Below are 6,000 nucleotides of genomic sequence, written 5' to 3'. Positions count from 1 at the left end.
TAGCAGAAAAGAAAAGATCTAAAGGAATCGAGTGTTTTTATGAGTCAGATAGAGAAGGGTGACTTTGGAATAAAAAGCAGTAAGTCAGAAGGCAGCATAAAAGCAAGGAATGGACTCCAGAAAGAAAATGTGAGGGTGGGCAGGTGGCTTGCTGCACAAGCCAAGAACAGGAGTTCAGGTCCCCAACTCCTGCATAAAACTGGGTAGACAAGGTGGCCCACCTGTAATCACAGTGCCTATGGGGCAGGGACAGGAGATCCCCAGGGAAAGCTGGTTAATTAACTAGCTGAATTGGGAAACTCAGGTTCAGTGAGAAAGCCTACCTTAGTAAATAAAGTAGAGAGGGATCAATCAAGGAACACTACTAATGGCCTCTATAAACATACACACAGACGTATGCATGCACACATATCACAAGCACACATACCACACATGCACACCACACATACATATCCCAAGTAGGCAAAAATAAAAGTAGAAGCAAAATGTAACTGCAGATGTGATAGATAGGGACATGCTATTGACCTGGCAGCACCCCCTTGTGACTCTACATTCCATGAACCCTTGGAGTTGGTTCTCGTATATTGCTGGAAGGCCTGCCTCTGTTAAACTTTGCCACGAGAGCCTACAGATATGAGATTAAAATGTTAGCATTGTCTTAGCATTTGGAAAAACTGTCAGAAGGCTCGGGGATGTGGGCATATTCGAATGAGTTCATATATGACTTGAAAGAATCCACTATCTGTGTCCTTTAAGAAGGTCCAGAAGACCTCAGAAAACTCCCTCGGTGAAACAAAAAGTAAAGAAGACCTTAGTGTGTTCTGCAATTTGATAGCCAAGTTCCTGGTGAGATGCTGCCATGGAATTGTGCATCCTTCTGCTAGAGGAGCAAAAAAGACTTCAAAATGACCAGCACCACAGAGGCAAAGTAAGCATAAATGCCACAAAGAACAACAAGCCCAAAGGAGAATCATTGCCAATCCACAGAGAACCATGACCATGACACTAAAAGATTCCTAAGACATATTTGGGTTTAACTTGAATTAAAGAGCACATGAAAGGCAACGAGGAGGAGGGAAGGAGAGACTTGCCATCAGAAGTCACAGTAGATAATCATGACCTTTTGCCCAGTTGGTCACTGTGAACTTTGATCCAGAGTCACTGATCAAAGGAGAGTACTATACTGACACCACAAAAATACAGATAACATATCCCTCCAGTCCTTTTCCAAACATGTTTGTGACTATTCAACAGAGTAATTGTATATAAGGCAAAGGTTACAGACAAATTTTATTAGGGCTCTTAGATGAAGTATTTGCTCTGATAACTCATATCATGACCTCTCTACTAGAAATTCCACCCACATTAAGTAATACATGGAATCTTGGCTACATTCAAGGCACAATGGGTCTTTTGGCTCTTTGAGCCCACCCTATAGTTATTTTCTTGATCACTAATAGAAATTAGGATACCTGAGCTCAGGAAGAGCCATTGGGGAGAGAAGGGCCAAGTGAGTCAGAGGTAATCTCACAGTGCTGCAAAGAACAGCACCACTATCAAAAGATTCTGTAGCATAAGGGGGTCATCTTCATCAGAATCTCTCTATTCAGTTCCACTGCCAAATCAGAGGCATATGGTAGGTGCTAGTAGATAGACTTTCAGAATTAATCGGACAGAAGCTCCATCTTAGGAGCTCTTCCACTGTGGTACCAATCTTATTCCTACTGCAGCACTCAGTGTATAACTGCTGACCTGATGCACACTTTCCTTCCAGTCTTAGTCATTTTAAGGAGTAACAAGTGGTTTCCTTTCACAAAGGGCAGACACACATTCCCTGTGACCCTTTCAACTCTTCCACCAATAGACCTTACATCAAGTGACATCTGCAGAGCACTCTTCTGGCTCATTATGTTGATAACATCAAACTGCATGGGTTCAGTGATCAGCAAACAGCTTGTGATCTGTATGTGCTAATGAGACATACAAGTACCAGAGAAAGGAGATTAAACCCCACTGGAATCCAAACATCTGTCACATCTATGAAGTGTATAGATGCCCAACAATCTGAGGTGTCCTTGAAGGTAAGGTGCATGCTGTTGCTCTTTCTGTCCTGTCCTACTAAGAATAGGTGACAGCATGGCCTCTTTAGGTTTTGAATATCTACACACACACACACACACACACACACACACACACACACACACAGACACACAGACACACAAAACCACTGGGGAAATGCCTTTGGCATATTTATTATCTCAAAACACTTTAACTTTTGGATAAAACCCAGAGGGACACAGTGTTCTAGATCAAACCAGTCTGTGCTGAAGGATGTGGTTTTGCCCAGGATTTAATCTGTGCACGGGCATAAGAGATGGAATGAAGTCTTCCAGTGGAGAGTCAAGAGCAGGAGGTCCTGGGGCGCTGGAGCACAACTGTGAAATTTTTTGCACAGATTTAATATTTGGAAACCAACTCCAGGCCTGTTACACAGCCTTAGTGGATTACCAGTTGCCAACCATGGGAACCCAAGTGACTGTGGTCCATCAAGTTGTTAAAATAATATTTAATACCCAGTGAAGGATTCTACAAATGTTCTTCCAAATTCTGTAAAATCAGTAAATAATTCCTCTCCCAGTGCTTTTTGGTTAATGTTTTATCATAGCAGCAGAAAGGCAAACTAGGACCCCAACCTTCCCTCCCTGACAACAGTGGTGTGTGTACCTTCAATTCTGCCTCTGAGAATCAAATTTTTCTGTTACAAAACAAACAAACAAACAAAAAGGAAAAAAAAAAACCCTTTTTTCTCAAATAGTCTTTTTTAGTTCACAGGCCCTCAAATGTCAGATACTAGAGTGTGTAAAGTATTTCCTCTCTGACAACTGAGCCCTTGGGCTCTGAAGACTGTCTTTCAAGGACAGAAAATCACTTGCTGTTTAAAACCCAACTCTGCGGGCCGGTGGTGGTACATACCTTTAATCCCAGCACTTGGGAGGCAGAGGCAGGCAGAATTCTGAGTTTGAGGCCAGCCTGGTCTACAGAATGAGTTCCAGGACAGCCAGGGCTACACAGAGAAACCCTGTTTCCAAAACAAAACAAAACAAAACAAACAAACAAACAAACCCCAACTCTATCAGGAAGAGGGAACGTCTACAGAAGGCTGGAAGGGATGAGAAATGCTTGCTGGGGGGCAGGGTAGTGAAGCCAGCTCACTTCTCCATGGCAACAATGGAGGAGACAGTTCTTAGAACTCTGGTTCAGAGACTCAGGTGGGTTTGGTTGTAGGAAGCTGCCCTCACATTCGCCGTTACAAGATGGCGCTGACATCCTGTGTTCTAAGTGGTAAACAAATAATCTGCGCATGTGCCAAGGGTAGTTTTCCACTACATGTGCTCTGCCTTCCCCGTGACGACAACTCGGCCGATGGGCTGCAGCCAATCAGGGAGTAATACGTCCTAGGCGGAGAATAATTCTCCTTAAAAAGGGACGGGGTTTCGCCATTCTCCCCTTTTGCTCTCTTGCTCTGGCTCTTGCTTCTTGCTCCTGAAGATGTAAGCAATAAAGCTCTTGCGCTCTTGCGCTCTGGCTCCTAAAGATGTAAGCAATAGAGCTCTTGCTCTCTTGCTCTCTTGCTCCTAAAGATGTAAGCAATAAAGCTTTGCCGCAGAAGATTCCGGTTTGCTGCGTTCTTCCTGGCCGGTCGCGAGAACGCGTGTAAGATTTGGTGATGAGATGGGGATGCTCCTTTGGATCAGTTCTAGTTTCGTCATAGGCCATGATGTCATAAGATGAGAGTAAGGGTGGGAAATGTACACAGGCAGTTCCAAGAGTGACAGCAGTCTCTCCATGAGCTTTGAAATCTCCCATCAGCTGTGACTGAGGGGGTTGGTTGGTCTGGGGAGGGTTCAGCTTACAGCAGGCATATGAGAAAATGGCAAGAACCACAAAAGCACATTAGAACAACCAGCCTGGGTTCACTCAGGAGAGCAGAGAGGAAGAAGTCAGGAGATGGAATGTGGAAGTGACTCTTCAATAGAGTAAGACAAGCAGAGAATTTAGTAGGTTCACTCAAGTGAATAAGGTAGAGGGCTTGGAGTGCTGAGCAAGAGGGGCTCCAAGCTGAACTAGAGATCAGTACAGTAGTTAGGAGGCTCAAGGTCATGGATAGAAGCATGGGTAATAAAATCAGATAAAAGTGGGGGGTGGGGGCAAGGGGGACACTTCCCTACATAAATTGGCCTCTAATGCATAATATTGTGTAATGTTTTCACCCAGAGTGAGCTTAGAAGAGCAGTGAACTCCCAAGGGTTATTATAGGTCATCATTGGCAGATAACACCAGTAAGTCAAGTCTTATTTAATGGTGATGATAATAAGGGGACCAAGGGTTCTGGCAGTTCCCTAAAGCCCTCAGGGAAATCAAACAGATAAGTCTTTAGGGGCTTGGAAAGCTACAAAAAACAAAGGTGATCTTTGAAAATGTAAGGACTAGTGAGTGTCAGGTGGCTCAGTACTGAGGTGACAGCAGGATCAGGAAAGAGGAAGTGTATTAAGCTCAATAATGAATGCCCCTTAGGTAACAGGTCAAGGGCTTTAGCCTCTCCTTTACTCTCACTTCCCCCCAAGTGGGAATGCTTTCATTCCAAGTAAGATATGGTGACTATTCATAGTAATCTTGAAGGAATGACAAGGATTAAAGAGGTGGAGACACGGAGAAGGCTGGACCCTCCTCATGTGCTGCCTGGGTCCGTAGTCACAGGATCTGGATAAATCACACAGACAGCACAATAAGTGCTGGCACGAAGCATAAATGCTCATTCCTTCCAATGTTTTTAGTTAAGAATGGATTCATTTTGGCTAGATAGGGGGCTTAGTAGTGGAGTGCTTCCTTGGCATACTCAAGTCCATAGTTTGACCCAGTACTGAAAATAATAAAGATAAGAATTAAAAGGTATATGTTGGATACCTGGTGTAGTGAAATTCTTAAATAAGACATCTAGATCTAAATCCACATCACACTTGATCTTTATGTATATAGTCCAATGCTGGCCTCACCACTTTAGAATCGGTCAGGAATTAATTTACTTTTCTCAATGAATGTCCTTCTGAAGTATCCCCATACATAAGAACTGATCGATCATGATTTTCTGAAATTATTCTGTGGCTGAGTTAGTCTTCAAAATGGTTAACATGTAAGCTTGTGTGACCACCCTTTCTCTGATTTCATCTTTAAAACATAGATTCAGGGCTGATATTTCAGGTCAGTGACAGTTGTATGTAGTCTCTCCTCCCCCAGCCTGAAACCTGCTTGCTCAGGGGTGGAGCTTCCTGCTCATTCGTTCTGCCACGCCCACTGCTGAAACCTGCGGAGCCACACACGTGCACTTTTCTACTGGACCAGAGATTATTCGGCGGGAATCGGGTCCCCTCTCCCTTCCTTCATAACTAGTGTCGCAACAATAAAATTTGAGCCTTGATCAAAATAACTGCCTTGGCTACATTCTTTTCTCTCGCCACCTAGCCCCTCTTCTCTTCCAGGTTTCCAAAATGCCTTTCCAGGCTAGAACCCAGGTTGTGGTCTGCTGGCCGGACACAACAATTGGCGCCCAACCTATGAGCTCTGGAAATGGCCACCCCTATAGATCCAAAGCTGCAAGATCTCTAGGACACAGACCAACAACAGGATAGCGGAAAAGAGTTCCTGTGAGGATCCAGTATTGACCGTGTAGCAGAAGTCAGAGGCCTTAAACAAGACCAATGACTCACTGCAATGAACATATAAAGCTGTGTGTGCAAAAGGATGTACTGTGTGACACACCCATGGCGCACGGTAGATTTTTTAAAATATATTTTATTTTTTTATTTTCTTTTATGGGGGAGGTTACTAGTTATGGAGGGCAGATGCAGAAAGGCTGGGGAAATGAGTGGCATTGGGGTACATGATTGAGGTGAGATTTACAGAGAATCAATAAAAATTATTTTAAAAAATGCTAACAAAAGA

The sequence above is a fragment of the Mus musculus genome, chromosome 5 (assembly GCF_000001635.26).
Source record: "Mus musculus strain C57BL/6J chromosome 5, GRCm38.p6 C57BL/6J".
NCBI lineage: Eukaryota > Metazoa > Chordata > Mammalia > Rodentia > Muridae > Mus > Mus musculus.
The sequence above is the reverse complement of the archived record's forward strand: the minus strand, read 5'-3'. Positions refer to the sequence as shown.